The sequence below is a fragment of the Triturus cristatus genome, chromosome 4_2 (assembly GCF_964204655.1).
Source record: "Triturus cristatus chromosome 4_2, aTriCri1.1, whole genome shotgun sequence".
NCBI lineage: Eukaryota > Metazoa > Chordata > Amphibia > Caudata > Salamandridae > Triturus > Triturus cristatus.
The window spans coordinates 735,344,130-735,363,022 of record NC_140586.1 but is presented as its reverse complement, the minus strand read 5'-3'; the positions used below and the strand labels follow the sequence as shown (position 1 = coordinate 735,363,022).

The following is an 18,893-nucleotide window of genomic DNA, read 5'->3' as shown; positions in this document are numbered from 1 at the left end:
AGGCGAAGAGGAAGCCTCCCCAGGCCTGCGGGACCCCGTCACGGGCACCCTGGCACGCGGCAGGACCGAGCCCGAGGTGCGGAGGCCGCCCTCTGCGGGGCCCCTGGGAGCCCCTGCACCCAGCCGAGCAAGGGGAGGCCCGCGAGACCCCATCCGGGGCAGCCTGCCACGTGGCAGGCCCGGGAACAGACCCAGGGCTGAGGCGGCGTCCTGGGCCGTCCAGCTGCCGGCAAAGGACCGCTAGGCCGAGAGGGGTCCCAGAGTACCCTGTCCGTAGTAATCCGAAGGCTACCCCTCTTACTGAGAACCTGTGTGTCCCAGAGGGATACTTATTGGAACACAAACCCTTTTTCCATCTTGGAAAGTCACACTTAAGAACACTAGAAAACCAGGGATATATTTTAAAGATTTATTTTTCAAATCAAAATCCTACAATATGAATATTAACTGTTAAAAATATCAACAAAATAGTGGCAGTGATACTTCCCAAAGGAGTGAATAGCAAATAAAATTTGCAACACTTTGATATCCTAAAGTTTTCTTTAAGTTGATATCACCAACCTCACTCTCATCTCTTTGGCTACCTAAACTAAACTCAATGCCAACAAATGGATCTAATTTGTCTTAGAGATGGTTTACGCCCACATACCTAGTCTAAACAATAGAGCCAATGTTCGCGCAAAAATTTAAAATAAATACATAACTTAGCATTTAAAAAACCGTACAAATTCACTGAAAAAACCATAGGTTTCACACACGTTATAGTTAGGAATTAGCATTTAAAAAACCTTGCAAATTCACTTAAAAAATCCATAGGTTTCACACAAGTTATAGTTAGCTGTACATTTCACTCGTAAAAAACCAATGAAATTCCACGTTATAGTTAGATCAGGTAACTATAACTTGCGCGACCGCAATGCACAATGTGTCATTTCAGATGTCATCATTGATGTCATGAGTGATGTCACTGACCATGTCATAAGTGATGTAATATGTGACGTCATCAGCAGTGCATTGCGGGGGCGCGAGTTATAGTTACCTGATCTAACTATAACGTGGAATTTCATTGGTTTTTTACGAGTGAAATGTACAGCTAACTATAACTTGTGTGAAACCTATGGTTTTTAAGTGAATTATATATATATATATATATATATATATATATATATATATATATATATATATATATATATATATATATATATAATAATTCAAGAAAGGGGATACCTGAAAAAAGAAAAATGTACACAATAATTATAACAACGTCAAACTTGAAATGGGACTGCATGTGATTAAGATCAAACCTTAAAAAATATGTTGCTATTTATGACAGACAAAAAGCAGTCTGAAGTGAAATGCTACTATGGCAGGAGGGACAAAAATGAAGTCAGAGTGGGTGAATAAACTATTGTTTGGAGAGTGATGCAGATTTGCTAGTAGACTAACTTCTTTGAAGTTTATAATGACATTTGGCTTGCTTGGGAGGGTAGGGTTAGCGGTAGAATATAATTCCAGAAAGGGGGACACCCTCTATACTACGGTAAGTTCAGAGGTAGAGGCTGCATCAATTACTTGACACGTCATCCAACTCTAGATACACTACTCCCCTTTCTCAGTGAATTTGGTAAAAACACCTATGATCCAAACACCTATGATACAAACTCTAGTTCAAGAAGTGGTGTGGCCTATAATGTTCAAGTCTTATTTGATTATGAATTAGTGAAACAGCTACATGTTGTAGATAATGGAAGAACAGTGCCATGCTTGCGGTACATAAGAAGATTATTATCCTAAAAAGATTATTATACGGGCTAGAGTGGACAACTGTTTTAACACTCTCAGGATTTTCCCTTTATAAGATATTTAAGAGGGGGTTATATTTAATGAATGGCATGAGGTTCCTTGGAACTAGGGAAATGAGCTCTATCCAAAAGTACATTCCACTTTCTAGTAGAAGGAAGGTAGTCCTATTTAAACAGTGCGTCCATGGCAGAGGATAAAGTTACGATAAATTACATTCAGACCTACTCCTTCCAAAAACAAAATGGTGAGAAAAGTGACATTGAAGTTTACTTTCTGCTAGTGTGATTTAGAGCGAGAAGAAAACATAATGCACTTTTTTCTTATCTGTTCAAGGTGTGAGAGTCATCAACCTCAAGTTTATAGTTCTAGTCCAGTCACACTTTCCACCGAAAACTTTTTTTTAATTGCTAACTAATCTGCATGTTATTTTGCACCCCTTTAGCAAAACTAGGCAGAGTTCAAAAGGCCAAGTTCAGTTCAGAAGCATAGAGAAGGTTAAGTGTGATAGGTGTATCAACAATGAGTTTCCGATTATAGCTACCATAGGAAATCTCCTCCATTACAGCAACACCGACTGAATGGATTTGCACCACATTTGGCTAGAAGGTATAACGTCACTTAGAAAACACACATTTTTGATGTGGAGTAAATCTGTTCAATATTTTCTTAAGGTACTTGAAGCTGTAAAAGAAGTTAATGGAAGAGTTAATCCGTAAGCATATTGTAAGCCTTTATTCTTGATAGAAGTAACCTTGAGAAATCTGTCAACTACATTTGGATTTTTCAGGAAATGTGATTGGCTGATTAAGTGCATTAATTTGCAAAAGTCTGAGTTTTCGGCCACGGGAGACCTTTTTCAAAGAAGATGGGAGACCCCATAACAGGTTGTAGACCACAAATGAAGAGCAGGCACCTAGATACTAGAACTGCACAAAAAATTGAAAAAATGTGAGCTAAATTATCAGTTTACGTTGGACTGTAAACTCATTAATAGCCCCCCCCCCCCCCCCCCCAAAAAAAATAGGTTAGGAGGCGAGCGCCAATTTGCATTCGAAAAGGAGCTTCACTTTTCCAGCCTACTGAATTTCAATGAATTTGAGGAGTTTCATGAAGGACAAAAAAATGACCACTCAATAAGACGCTACTGGAAGCAAAATTGAACAAAAATAACTTGTAGCACTATTTCTGCATGGGAAACAAAGGTTTCTGAGCGAAAAAAATGTATTTTGTCTATGTTGGACCCGGCCTCGTGGCATGGTCCTTACCCCCGTGGATTGTGCCCGTTCCCCGCCCCGGCCTTCACGGGCCACCCTTCTGAACTGCACCGAGGCCCTTCATCCTGAGCTGCACGAGGTCGCATACCCCTCGTGGCTCCGCCATCTTGTTGGCACCCACGTGACTGTGCACCAGCCAGCGCGACCCCGCTCAACCCGGCCTCGACCCCAGCGAAGCCCCGACATCGAGGCACCACGAACTGGCCAGGGGGTGCCGCAGGAACCATTCATCGCCCCCGGCGGAGGACAGTATCGATGGGACCCCCAACTGTCCTCCCCTCTCGAGGTGTGATCGCCCTGCAACTCCCCTGGGCCTGGCGCCTCTCCTGCTGGGCGTCTGGCCACCTCCACCCGGCCTCTCCGCCCCCACCGGGCGCCTGGGTCCGGACATCAAAGGGCTCCAGACCTATATCTGGGGCAACCCCGCCACAGATCGGCAGTTGTATCCCGGAGTCGAGAGCCCTGCTGATTGAATCGCGGCTGACCCTACGGAGAAGAACTCTTGTCGGAACCATCACGAGCCCTGCTGACGGCGTCGCGGCTCCTTCTTGTGAACACTTTGAAGCCACCTGGAACATCGGAGCCCTGCTGACGCTGTCGCGGCCCAACCTCGCTGAAACCTCCCTCGGAGCCCTGCTGACGACGTCGCGGCTCGAGCTGAGCAGAAACCATCTTGAGAGCCCTGCTGATTGGATCGCGGCTCTCCACGAACTGTACGCCAGAGCCCTGCTGACGCCGTCGCGGCTCGACCCCTCCGAGATCCGGAGGTCCTCCAGCTTGAGGATAAGAACTGGGCCCCAGGTACCCTCGTACCGCACTCCTGCCAAAGACTGTCCCGCTACCCCTACCCTTCCAAAGAGACACTGAGACTTTTGGTGGATCCCTCGATCCCTTCGTGTAAATATTGACCTCGTAACCTTTTTATTGCTGATAAAGAATTGCTTGTCTTGAGACAACCTCCTTGAGTCCTGTGTGGTGGTGTTACTGGGCTAGTACGTGATAGGAGAAGGATCTCTCAGGAGACTTCTCGGCAGCGCTCGGCTACTTCGTACAGTGTGAGGGCCCCCCGTGGTGGTCTCGCCGACTCCTCGGGGTCCGCCTTCCAACAGTCTTCTTTACATCTGCACCAATCTCCAGGCATCCTGAAGTCCAGTTACCTTTCATGATAGAAGGTGATTAGAAACTGATACATCGCCTTATGGTACTGAAGCACTGTTGGCTCAAAAGATACCCTCAAAATGAATCACTTCATTTTGATGCATTCTACTCCAGAGTCCTCTCTAGCAAGGATATTACACAATTTATGATCAGGAACTACTGGTCATGAAGGGTGCTTTTCAAATTTCCTTTTTCAGACCAGCGGGATTACTACAACCTATTTCAACACTACAAGAGACATAAGTCATGCTTTCTACAATTTCATTGTAGAACTTCCCAATTCATGTGGCTACAATAACTGGTAGTGGATTATTTCACTAAGCTGGGACATTTCCTTCCCCTTATGATAAATGCAGCTTTATAATTGGCTCACTTTTTTTGTAACGCGTCTTTCAATTATATAGTCTTTCTAATATAATATTCACATGTTGTTGATCATCTTTACACTGAATTGATTAAACAAATTAGAACAATTTAAACCCACCAGGTACCATCCACAAACTGATGGACAAAGGGGACCATTAAATCAGACCATCCAACAGTACCAGAGATGTTAATATTGAACCATCCATCCGAGTGGAGCAGGTGGGTTCCTTTGGCAAATTTGCCTGTAATAATTCAGGTCATAGCTCGCTGTGCATTTGTCCCTTTTACTGCACTTTTCGGTGCCATCCATGTATGTTACTACATAGTATAGCTCCCTCTCAAGAACTCCCTGCATCACAGCTATTACATCACATTGGGGTAATCAGTATACCCAGATGTCCTTTGGAAGAAAAACCAGCTTCTAAGAAGTCAGCAGTTACACAAAAGCATTGTGATGCTTAATATAAACAGGGGTCATGGTATGGTACTCCACTACATTCTTGTCCATATCAGGCATTCACCTAAAGTTCACCCCTAAATTTGTAGGTCTTTTTCAGGTTTTTGAGTTAATTAGGGTTGTAGTTGTGAAAGTCGAGAATTCATCCAGAAGTGCACGTCTCTTGTGTTAAACCTGCTGGAAAGTTCTTCTCATCCCATCCTAGTAGATAGGTCACTAGAATATAAGATAGAAACTCCTCTTTATTCCAGGGCATGACATGGACAACTTCAAATTCTAGTTGGGTGGAAATATGACATTTTGGAACACTCCTGGAAGCCAGCCTCCATCACTGAGGCTAGCACAGAAACATGATTTGATGCAGATTTCAGTGTTGATCTTGGAAGCCAAACGTTTCAGCTCGGTAGCTGTAACCTTTGAAACCGTATCTCAACCTTGAGGCTTCGGGCCTGTGGCTCGAGACGTCTCTGAAAGAGAAACTGGCTCAAGGACAGTGACTAGAGCAGACTGTTAAGGCTTCTTCCAGACAGAATCGGTGCTAAAAACTGGCTCCTTTGGTATCGCTTTGTTCGCCCTAAGTTGGCAGGGTATGCCCAGACGTGGGTCCCTTGCTCACTTTGCCACTGGATTCAAGATAGCCTGGCTGATGAGGGTTATGAACCCGAAACCGGTCCAAGGATGCTTGTTTACAGTCCAGGGAAGACATGGCTTGGCAGTTCGGGCTGGACTGCTCCCATGAGGCACGGGGTCAGACTGATTTGCATATGGCCATGTCTGAACTGGGGTGGTGGAGTGAGCTAAAGAATGATGATGGATTAAAGCCTGTTTAGTTGACTGGGGGTGAGTGATTGATTTGCTCAAACGCACCGTCCATCATCCCCTTTGGTATCACCACCCTATAGTGGTCTGCTAACGCAAATCTAAGGCTCAAGAATAAAATCGGATGCTGCTCACTGAGCGCTGTGCTCTAAAAGTGGCTGCAGGAAATAGCAGTGTAGGAGTTTGGGGGTACAGAAACAGTAAGCAACTCCAAACGCGGAAAAATGAATTTTTTAGATCACTTCTGCATCTAAGCCCTGGCACACCTCTTCTCCCTCTGTACCTGGAAATGGAAATGGTCCCTGTTTCTGAGTTCATAGCCCTCGCTCCGGTACTGTATTGGCTATACCTAAATCGCAACTGGGATGGAGAGTCTTTTCTGTGATCAGTGCTTGAAGTGTCCCTCCCCACTCACCCCACTTCCCCCCCCCCCCCCCCCCCCCCCCCGAGAAAATCCATCACAGCTGGTGAGCAAGTTATGTATAAAGTTGTTCCAAAACTATGGTTTCGAGTATCTATGGTCAAAGCCAGCCAGCCAGCATCAACAGCACCACTGCTGCCACGGTAAAGGAAGCATTTCTTCATATCCAAGTCAAGACACGTATTGGGACAACTTGTTCTTCTGTTCTATCTTGCAACTACCTCCACATCGAGAACACCACGGGTACCCATTAAAACGTATATCGTCAAATCTTTCAAAGGCTACACCATCTCGCAATCTCTATGATTGCACAGTGGGCGGTAAGGAGTCCATAAAGCACTTTCTGCTATTTTGCACCAAAATCAAGCACTTCAGCACAAAGTTCCTTATTCCAATGTTCAAACAATTTTCAATTACATCTTGCAGAGACGCACTAGCACATTGTGCCAGATCAGACCTACCAACATTTTACAAGCCTGCGTTTAGCTACATTATGTGAGCGTGGCTTATCGTAAGAACGGCACTTTTTCATTGCAGCCACCAACTGCAGCCTTATTTAACGTACTAGCATTTTGTACCAGATCAGATCTGTTAATAATCAACAAGTCTGTGTACAGCTATATTAAGGAAGCATGGTTTACCACAAGAAAGGCAAAGAGACTTCTCATCATGGTCACTAATTAACCACAGCCCCACTCCACTGGGACGTTAACAGGTCATTAGTTGATGCAGCTTATACAATCGAAATGTTCACTATTGTTTTAACGTAATTTTCAACATTTCCAATACTCCAGTGTGCTGATCATGACTGTGCCAGCAGGTGCGATGCACTTAAAATATTAGAGGTCTATTTTACGTAGCCTCATTGCGAGTACAATTAGACAGGAGTATTTTGTTTCACAAGTTGAGTCGTTAGGTCCCGAAGTAGACTGTCATAGATACTTGAGACACCCATGAGCACTGCACGAAATCCAGCACTTTTATGCAGCAGTTAATATGAACCCCCTCACAGTGTGGTGTCTATCGTGCAATTTTAACTGTTATTACTAACGTATTGCTGTATTGTCAATGACATCTGACACTCCAGCGCTCCCAACTTTGTATGAAACCCAGTAATTTGAGCAGTTTACATAAACCTCTTCACGGTATGGTCCAGTATCTATTGTGCAATGTTAATTGCCTATTACTAGTGCATTGTTGGTGTTTACAACAAAACTGCTTGGCTAAGGGCTGAAACAAAGATTTTGATCTTACGAGTTGGCTCCTTCGATGTCCTTGTGGCCAAAGACCCTGTAGGATCCTTACGATGCATCTGGCAGTGAGCCTATCAAAAGCATATTTGGTATTTGAGGATCTTTTTCTTTTTGAAAGCCTGGCATTCTAATGAGATCACTTCCTCGAGGTCTCTGGGCAGGCACAAGTTGCAAACCAGGTGATGGTCCACCCACTGGAACTTACTGTTACAGAACTGGAAGGACATGTTCTCCATAACCCACCTAAACCCCACCTTCAAAGAGTCATTCGCATAGGACTTGGTCCTGAGAAAACCCCTCCAGCCCAGGAACATTAGAGTGATCCTCGCTAGTGGTGGTTCTTATGATGGTTATGAAAGGTGATTCCAGTCACTGGAGTTGAAACGATTGTTATATGTATCTAGGCGATCCTGGAGTTCCAAAAACATGTCCAAACCCAATAGCGGGTAAAACCAGTCTTGCTGTATTGAGGGTATCAGGAAAGAGTCGCAAGTTATCTCAAGGTCGAAAATTTCTTCGAAGGAAAACACCTTGCAACATCCATGTCCAATACTAAGTGGCAGCAGTTTACAAAGCAGATCTACAGGAGCATGTTACAAACATACGTTACATCTTCAGCAACCTATTGTACATAACAAAAGGGACCACTTTGAAGCTACATATAATTACCAGTAAATGGGAGGTATTGCAAAAGCCATACCATAAGAGTGGATAGGTTCAGCCAAACTTGAAACAGTACTATTTGGTCTCCAAATATCAACACAAAGCATTTTGCTTTTGAATTATTGGTACTACGCCAGGGGCAAGAAGTAAAGAAACTAGGCTACCGAATGTTGTCCATACACACATCAAGAAAAACAGTGCCATCATAGACACAATGCTTTTCGTATTGAAAAATCAGTAAAAAGGTCCAAGAGGTGACTGGAGACTTGCATCAAGTCTTAGGGAGATGCTGCTTACAGATGCTCCACACTACATCCATGTATCTAAGCATTTCCACTGCATACACTAAGGGTCTCTTGAACGCCTGTATGCGAAGGACTGCCATAAATTGAAAGCACAGGATTTAACAGAAAGCATACATACAGGTATTCGCTGGTGAGCATATTCTGAACTGCCTTCCTAATGTATTGCTCATAGGGCCAACAGACAGTGCCTTTGTGGGAGTAATGTAGGGAGTTGTTGGGGATTGGGAAAGGTTTCCTTCATTAACAAAACCCTTAGGCAGGCAGGCCAGATCTCTATATGATTGTTAACAACTGAAACTTAAAGGTTTAAAAAATATTCTGCAAGAAGGGACAGTTTTTTGTTGTTGTTTTTTTTAAATCGGCAAAAGCATTCTTGTTCATCATACATTTGGTTAATTTTAAAGAAAAAACAGATTTTTTAGCGGTTAGCTTTGAGCTAGGCTCCATTGCAGAAGAGGAGTCCAAATCCTCAAGCCCCTTTTGCGCCGTAGCTTGCCCTTCCGCTTATAGATGGCAACCTCCAAATTAGACATAGCTAATAGCCTGGCTAACAACTGTTGGAAAGATGGTGCAATAGGATCTAGCCATGCAGAGGCTATACACAATCTTAAAACCGCCATTGCGATAAAGATAAACTCGTTGCCAAAACCAAGGCTATCAGGGTCGTCGACCCCTAATAGAATTATTCCACTAGTTAGCGTTATCTCCCTATGCAATAGTCAAGAATTTCTCTATGTCTTGTTTTAATATTGTTAATCCAATGCAAGTAGCGAAAATATGAATAGAGTCAGCATTAGACATCATACATCTTGGACAACAGGTTCCCTTGCCACTCCCCCATTTAGCTATTTTATCTGGGGTGTAGTATAAAAAAAAGCAGGTTTTGTAGAACTGTGCCTGAAGTTTGGTAGAGATGAGTATAGTTTGAGAAAGAAGATAGGCATAGTTAAATCCATCAGCAGATATCTCTAGCTTACCCTGCCACTTCTGTGAAATTTTCTCCAAATCATCCGAAAACATAGTGATAGAGAGAAGAGTAGACTTCTCCTATAGTGTGATTCCTGGTATGTATAACTGTTTCCATTATGGATATTTTTTCACCCAATGGCCTCCCCCCTAGTTTATGTGTAAGAAAATCCCTGATTTGTAGAAATTTAAAAAAATCCCGCCAATCCAAATGATACTCATTCTTCAGAGCTTCAAAAGATTTGATCCCGGATGGGCAGAAGAGGCATCCTAACTGTACTATTCCTGCCTTATTCCATCTGTTTATGCAATTGTCTCTAAAAATAGCGCCCGGAAGAGTTGGATTATCCATTAGGGGGGGGTATAATGAGACACTTGCCCTAAACCTAACGCCTTCCAAACCTTAAACCCACTGTAAAGGGTTTTAAATGTTACCTTTTTATGATAACTATCATGTAGGTGTCTCCATAGATACCCTCTGCTTTTGCTACCAAGAATTAATTGGAAAATAGATGGTGTATTATCCTCACACATTGCTTCAACCCCCATATTTTCTAATAGCTCACTGCTATAGAGTAGTAGCGATGCCCAACAATAAGCTTTTAGATTAGGGAGAGCTAGGCCTCCTCTATCCTTAGGGAGAGTGAGAAAGCTGTAAGCACGCCGAGGTTGAGAATATGCCCAGATAAAACTAGAAAACATACGTTCTATAGACTTAAACCAGTGACTGTTGAATTCAAGACAGATTGCTCTAAACAAGTACAACATTTTCGGGAAATACACCATCTTCACTGCATTCACTCTTTCAATTATAGACAGATGAAGATTGTCTAATCGGCGTAGATCTTTTTGCATTGAGCCCATAATCGGTTTTAGGTTTATGTCGACCATATTATCAAGATTAGAACAGATGGCAATTCCCAGGTATGTAGCTTTTTCCACCACCCGAGGATCATCCATTCTGCTTTTTTTATTTAAAACAATCTGTGTCTTCCCACGGTTGAGCGCATAACCGGAAACTAAACCGAATTTACTAGCTTCGCTCTCAATAACAGACATTGTTGTAATAGGGTCGGCAGTGACAATGGCTATATCATCGGCATATGCCAATGTTTTAGTTGGATATACTTGTAATACAATAGGTATTATTTCCCTATTTCTTTCCAGTCTTCGGATAAAGGGATCTATGTAGATTGCAAAAAGCAATGGTGAACATGGACAGCCCTGGCGTGTTCCTCGGGAGATTGTTAATTCTTTAGTTAAGGTTCCATTCACCAATACCACGGCTCTGGGATTAATATATAGTTTTTGTACTGCCTGTATAAAGCCTTTCTTGATCCCAACCTTAGACATAGATCTCCACAGAAATTGCCAGGAGACCCAATCGAACGCCTTCTCGGCATCGAGGAGGATCAGTGCCATAGGGTCTCCCGCAACCTCCATACCGTCAAATAGGGTAATCACTCTCTGAATGTGATTAATGGTTGACCGCCCTGAAATAAAACCATGTTGGCACTTAGCAACCACTTTGTGAATAATGGGGGCTACCCTATTAGCTAGAATTTTTGAATATATTTTTGAGTCTGCATTGATGAGGGTGATAGGGCGGTATGAGCCTAGCTGTTCTGGAGGTTTATTCTTTTTAGGGAAAATAACAATTTTGGCCTAGTCCAAGAGTTTGGGGGTTGGCCGCCTTTAAAAAATATGTATGATTAGTTCTAATAGAAGATATTTAATTTGCTCTAGAAACGTTACGTAAAATTCGGAAGGGATACCATCCAATCCGGTAGCTTTCCCCTTCGGGAGATTTTTAGTGGTGATTAAGATTTCCTCTAGATTAGGTGTTTCCTCCAACATACTCTGATCTTCCTCAGCAAACTTATCATAATTGCCGCAGTCTAGGTATCTATCAACCTCGGATGAACCCCCACTACCTTCTTCAGTGTACAGATCTCGGTAGAATCACCAAAAAACTTCTCTAATAAGTTCTGAATCGGATAGATTGCCCCCAACGGTGTCATATATTTCGCGTATCAGATTAGATGTAGTTTGTTGTCGCATTCGTACGGCTAGCTGATGACCCACTTGTTCGTTAACTTCATACACCATTTCTTTTCGCACAATTGCTTTCCTGACAGCTTTGTCAGTAAAGATATTGGTGATTGCCGCTTTAGCGATTGCAACCTGACTTTGGATTTTAGTAATATTTCCTGCCACTTTAATCCCGTTTGTTGCTCTTATCAACTCTTCTTCGGCCAACCTAAGGTTTTCCTCTCTAATTTATTAGCCCTCAACGAATACAGCAGTGTCTCTCCCCGAATCCCTGCCTTCAAAGTGTCCCAAACTATTTCAATTGAGGCACTGCCAATATTATCAGCTAGGAAGTTGGGGATCCATCCTCTGATATGGGAACAATAGTTAACATCTAGCAGCAGGGATCGTTCAAAAGTCCAGGGTGTTGGTTCTGTGTTTACAGGTGCCATTTCCAGGGTGCAAACTAGAGGGTTGTGGTCTGATAATATTCGGGGCAGCTTCTCTATTTGACACTTAGTTTTGAGTGAGTTTGACGTTAATACATAATCTATTCTAACATGAGTAGAGTGTGGGTTAGAAAAAAAGTATACCCTGGTTCGCCCCCTTCCCTGTCATGCTCGCTTGTATATCGCAAGCGTTGAGGAAAAGCTGCACTACAATAATACCGATCCGCCCAGGATCTCTATTGCAGTTATCGGGGGTAAGAATCCTTCGGCTTCTAGTGTGTAGACAGAGCGTGTAGCCGCTTCCAAGAACGTCTCTGTAGCTCCGTTTGTTCGGAGAGGTTGTTGGAGCTGAACGGGACGCAAGCAGGCCAGCGCGAATCCGGGATGCCGGAGCAGTACGAGCGTCCTCACGGCGGAGGAGATGCTGAAGATCTAATCTCGGAACGCCGGTAAAACTGACACACGGATGTCTGGAGGTTTTTTTACGGAGCATTCCTAACAATCTTTTTCCATCGAACTCTATCTCGTACTTTAATCCATACTCTTCGTTTCTCGAACCATGAGTAAATTAGTTTGCGGGGGAACGCTCAGCGGAGTATCACAGTGGTGCTGTCAGTCGGTCCCCATCTTCCCCCAAAAAGCCCGAAGGGACAGCTTAAAGAGGCTAATGACGTTAATATAGGAATTGACAAAGTCCAGAAGCAGAGATGAACGTTTGTAATCAGGGACTGATGCCAAAAACTACAGAAGACTTTTAGAGAAAACAGAGCTAGATCCTCTGCCTAAAGTGCATCGAGACAAAATTCCTAAGGGAGGTTTTGGTTAAGATGACAAACAGCAAAATATGGTCGAAGGTAATGCTACAAACCACTTTCCTTTGGGGACTGTTTAAGGGCAGCGGGCAGCCTATTTTGTAGTAATTTACCAAACATAAGATATATCTAAAACAGCAGGTACCATGAATGGCCAGGGGCCTTAAGGGAAGTGAAATCCGACTGCCTGCTCAATCATTACCAGAGAGGCATTAGGATATAATTTTAGATTAAGCCAACGCCTGATCATCCCTCACAAGGATTTTAACGTAATACTGATCAATACAAGCACATCTATAATTTACTGAATAACAGGCCCACCTCCTCCTCGGAACACTGAACCAATGAACAAGTAAACAAGTCCCCATCCATAAGTACTGTAAAGTGTTTGCTTACTGCTTGTAGCAAAAATGCCAAAATTTGAAGTCAGGCTATACAGCACTGCACTACTGAAGTTCGGTAAAATGTAAATCAAACAAAAACAAGGAACATGTTTCATAAAAGGAATAATCAACCTATTCCCATATTGTGCAATACAACCTACCAGACTTGGAGATGTTGTGGTAACCCACATCTCTGAAATAGCTGGGAATCCATACAGCACATATAGAGATGAAAACATAACCCCCAAGTATTGCTAAGGTTTTGGAAGGCATATGCAAAACTATCTCGTTTTGAGTTAACCTACCATAGTCAGTGATGGGTCGTGCAGCATTGATCAAGAAGGTGATGTTACCCCAATGGTTGGTCATGTGTATTGCAGGGAATGATTTGTTTGCGGTCATGCATTATATTCAAGTATTTAGGTGGTATACCAGTCTCCCTGCTACGGGGTAATGCTATGCTAAGAATGAAACTAAGGATTCTTAAAGTGAGCAACAGGGTTTAGCACCACAGCTACACCCCCTACCACAATGACTTCACACTTCTCCCAGTGGGTATTGCTCCTTGCTGAGTGGCTACTATAGGCAAATGTCTTTTACCATCCCATATGTCACAATAGAATAAAGACCCAGGGGTTCCACACCTGACATCTTTAATATCTCAAATGTGATCAATTCTGTCCCTGAAAAGGGAGTGTTGAAAAAAATCAATTGGGGGAGGGGCGCCACAGGTGATTCAGGCAAGACTTCAGTTGAGGTCAGACTGGTATCCGAGAGAACAATTGGGCCCGATCCTCTGGCACTGGTTATTATGGCCTCGGCATCAACTAGCCTAGAACTGGTAGTGGCGCTGGAAGGAGGGTGGTCAGAACAAGAGATGAGGCAAGATAGACTCAGAGGGTCCAGCTGGCACCAGCATTATCCCAGGTAGAAGGCCCCTCAGCTCTTTGAGTCAAAGGTTAGCCAGAGCGAGTCAGTAGGTATCCAGACCATTACTGACCAGAGCTCTTTGATCTGATGAGGTGTGAATGAAGAACCCAGAAACTCTGGTTGTGCTAGAACCAGCTGCGGGATGAGCTCCAAAGTCAGGCGACTTCAGATGAGAGTCCATGAAGGGTTGGGCTGCCTCCTCAGGCGAATACGAGTGGCGTGAGAGCAAAATCTGCTTTGATTTCTTGTGTGTTTTGCTTACCTGAAGACCTGGAGTGCAACAAAGACCAGTTTCTGGAGCGGTTCTGTCAAGTCCAGGAACGGGCCCGACATCAAACCTTGGATGCGGAGGGTGACATGGAACGGTCCCAGTGAGGGGTCTTCTTATGCCTGGCGGCCTAGTTTCACCGTGCTTCCCTAAAGGCCTTCAGGTTCATTGACGCATAGTTGCTGCAGGTCTTGAAGTCATGGCTCAACGCCAGGAACAACAGACACACCTGATGGGGAGCCATGGTAGCATTTTCTTTGCTATTAGCAAAAACACTTAGCCAATCCCTGGTACAAAATACAGGACTACTACATGAAAAATTGAGTTGAGATCTTAATGAATGGCAACTAGTGTAGGAACTTTGCATCGGGGCAATACAAACTGATAATAAAAAACAAAATCAGGTAGAATGAAGAGAAATGTATAGAATATTGACTGGAGGCATGGCCAAGATGGCGGCGTGAGCAGACGTGTTGCTCCTGAACTCCCGCCGACAGCCTGGAATAGCACCGGCTTTTTAGCCGTTCTAGCGGACTTCGGCCCTAGCATCAGGGCTGGCGAGTTGGCAACGTTCCTGGTGTGGTGGCACGAGATTGCAGAAGCCCCACAAGACGCACCTTTGCCGGGTGAGAGGTGCGGCCTCGGCGACTGCGAATCGGGGCGGACCAGCCCAAAGCCTGCTGACGGACCGGAGGTGCTCCGGGCGCCGCAGCACCAGTTCCGGAGGTCACCGAAGGTGGTATCCAGTGCCGGAGACCTCTGACAAGCAAGGAAGTAGGCACTGGCGACTGCAAGTGCTGGAGGTCCCGGTGTGAGAGACCTCTACATGTAGCAGCGAAGGAAATAGCGGGCCGCCATTTTGAGGCAGAGTCAACGACGTTTCGCCGCCTGCTGTCCTGGTGGTGGCGTCCTGGAACTTTCCGCGGAGGGGAGCGCAGCGGTCGCCTTGGACTGCCGGACTTCGGAGTGAGTTGGCGCCTCGGCGGCTGTGGTGGTGTGAGGACAACAACGGCAGCGATCCGGAGAGCGGTGAGTCTGGGGCCCGATTGGTGCCGCCCCCCCCCCACCCACCTCCTCCGGCCACCCCAGACAACTAGCGACCGGTGGAGACTATATTTGGTGCAGGAGTGACTCTCGGTCCTGAGGGGGGGTGGAGGCGATAGCCCGTTTACAGTGCAGCTGCCATTTTGCGTTGAGTGCCGCTGCAGATAGCGCCAGAAGTCCAGATTTAGCGAGAGGTTAGGCGTGCGGGGGCTGTTGGAGATCCCCTGGGCCGCCACTGGCAGGATTTATGACTGGCAAGTGGAGCATCTACTCAATCAGTGTCTTATAGGGTCGCCTGCAAGCGTGTGGACGCCTTCCACTGACTGCGACCCTACGAGTGCATTCACGGGGCAGAGGAAGCCGGGGAGAGAGTGGTCTTCATGAGGGTTGGGCTGCCGGCGGGTTTGGCAGTGGACCGGACCCGTTTGATACGCCACATAAAGCGAGTCTCTTGAGAGGGCATCAATACAGCTTCCTCAGACACTCGGACAACAGTGCCCTGTCACCCATGAATATCACGCTCTGAGAGAAGAGAGGCCTGCTGGTTGTGGTTGATCCCTGAGTCTGTGTCTCTGAGACTGAGTTTGCATGGCCACTCTACAAGGTCCCAGAGGTGTTGGTGGGGTGCACAATGTCCACTTCCCGAGGAGGCAGAGACAAGACGCTAAAGGACTTATTTGCAAAGGCTCCAGCAGAGAGGCATTCTACAGACATAGCCTCTATTGCGGCTCGGGCCATGCCTGAGCGTGAAGACGGGTCGAAGCTGATTACCAAAGCCTTCCTGGAATCACTGTTCAACTCATTATGAGAGGACATCCATATGCTCAAGAAGGAGTTTGCGGCAGAAATAAAGGAGGTCCGCAAAGATGTGGATGATATAGGTGAACGAGTGGCCAAGCTGGAGGATAAAAGCGACGGAAGGGACACAGAACTAGCCACATTACAACAAGAAGTTCTCTGGATCCATGACCAGCAAGTGGACCTATAGACGCATCTGGAAGATCTGGAGAATCGCTCCCGACGTCACAACATCCGGATTCGAGGAGTGAAAACGGAAGATGAAAGGAAGGACCTCTTTACATACACAAGGGAACTCTTCAATCACATCCTAGGGAGGCCCCTTGACACGGAGCTACGTTGAGACAGGGCGTACAGGGTGGGGGTACGGCGGGGCCCTTCAGCTCCACCTTCGGACGTCTTAGTGTGCGTCCAGGATTATCGCACCAAAGAGGAAATTCTCGTTTCGCGATCAGTCCCCAGTGCTCTATCAGGACCTATCTGCGCTCACCCTGAAAAAGCGAAGGCACTTTCGGCCTATCACTGCTCACTTGCGACAGCGCAACGTCTCTTACAGCTGGGGCCATCCATTCTGGCTGGTGTTTCGCATGGACAGTAAACTATACCAGCTACGATCCCTGTCAGAGGCCTGCCGCCTGCTGGGGGTAGACCATCCCCCGGAGGAAGAAGACACGGGGGCGCCGCAGCGGGATCAGAGGATTCCAGACCCAGATGGCGTCAACAAGGCAGCAGGCATTCTGCTAGGAAACCCCCTGCAGCAGAAATCATGAAGGGTCAGCAAGCTGCACTTGGGTCAGCGTCAACTGAGCTAGCCGCAACTAAATCTGGCTGAACTTATGATATTTCAGAGCCATGGACTGATCCATCCTTCCTGCTCCGGGCTGTTGGCGGTAGGGGGGGATGTGCGGGGTCTTAATAACCCAGTAAAGAGTAGGGCGGTTCTTCTATGTTCAGAACAGATACAAGCAGATATCTGCTTATTACAGGTAACACACCTTCTATTACAGGATTGTCATCGTCTCCGATCTCGGAAGTTTCCCACACAGTTCTTTTCTTCAGCTACCACCAAAACCGCTGAGGTTGCTATCCTGGTGGCCCAGAGGTTCCGGAGTGAGGTTTTGCACAAAGAGGCCGAGATAAAAGGTAGACTACTGACATAACGATTTGCCTTGGGGGCTCCACATTCACCATTGGCTCTGTGTATGCCTCAAATGAAGGTCAGGAAAGATTCCTACACTCGGCCCTTGCGGAAACTTCAGCCACTCCTGACTGACACATTCTATTCTGCCTGGGGTGGGGGGGACGGAGGGGATTTTAAATCTAGTTCTGGACAATGCTATGGAGCCCTACCCACAGAGGGTATGACCCGTTTATATGACTTAGGGTTTAGTGATCTATGGCGCAGTTTCCACCCCCATAACCGCGAATACACGTACTATTCAAACGCGCACAAAACGTACGCCCGGTTGTATTATTTACTGGCATCCACGTCTGTTCACGGGCTGGTGACAGAGGTAGAGCTAGGGGTCGCATCCCTCTTTGATCAAGCTCCAGTGACAGTTACTCTCTCCCTTCCACCTGTCCATCGCCCTCTTAGAACTTGGCGCCTCAAGGAACCGCTATTGCACCGCAAGGACGTAGTTACACGCACACATGTCATCTCTGATTGCCTCTCACATAACAGCAACACGGATGCCACTCTTGCCACGCAGTGGGAGAAACTGAAGGCGGCCGTTAGGGGGGGGAGTTGATTGCCATTTCTACCACAGAAAATGTTGAACGCAAACGCAAGGGGAGGAGCTCACTCAGTAAACAAGAGAACTGGAGCAAATGCACCAGAGAACGGGTACCCCACGGGTGTGGAGGCAACTCAAGGCAGTACGCCACCAGCTCGCGGCGCTCGACCAGGATAGGGCAGAATTTGCGGCCTTGCGCTTGCGACACGCTTATTATGCAGGGGGGGGGGGTACAGGTGTGGGTGTCTTCTTGCTCATAAATTGCGAGAGACTAGACAGACTCAGAGGGTGCAAGAGATCCTCCGGAGTGACGGACGACGAATCACGGAGGACAGCGATATAGCCGAGGCTTTTTGTGACTTCTACGCTAAACTTTACACTGGCTCCCCATTGGAGAGCTCCACTGGAGCGGCCTTCTTTGACTCCATTCCATTGTCAGCTCTTTCTAAGGAGCAAGCGGATCACCTTGAGAGGGACATCCGACCAGAAGTCATCGCCACCATTTCGCTTCTCAAGCTAGCAAAGACTCCTGGACCGGATGGCTTCTCCGCTATCTTCTATAAAACGTTCTGTGCCCAAATGGCCCCCCTCCTTACGAAACTGTTTAATTCTTTTTCGGAGCCTGGTGCGATCTCAGCACACAGGGGGAATACATGATGCTAGCTATTGACGCGTAAAAAGCGTTCGATAGAGTCCATTGGCCTTACCTGGAGTGAGTGCTAGAAAGAGTGGCGCTGGGCATGAAATTCCGCACATTGGTCTTTAACTGCTATAAGTTCCCGATGGCTGCGGTCCAGGTTAATGGGCACACATCTCCCAGGTTCATTATTGAGAGAGGCACGAGGCAGGAGTGCCCTTTGCCACCCCGCCTTTTCGCCCTATATATGGAGCCTCTAGCCCAAAAGCTGCGACTTAACCCGTTAGTGACCGGGATCAAATTTGGGGGCTACGTCCACG

At 46.0% G+C, this 18,893-nt stretch overlaps 1 protein-coding gene across 1 annotated transcript in view; it reads right to left on the bottom strand.

Moving 5' to 3' along the window:
* NRDC (nardilysin convertase) overlaps positions 1 to 18,893 on the bottom strand; it is a 1,316,087-nt gene that overhangs the window by 824,825 nt on the left and 472,369 nt on the right. The window lies entirely within an intron of this gene.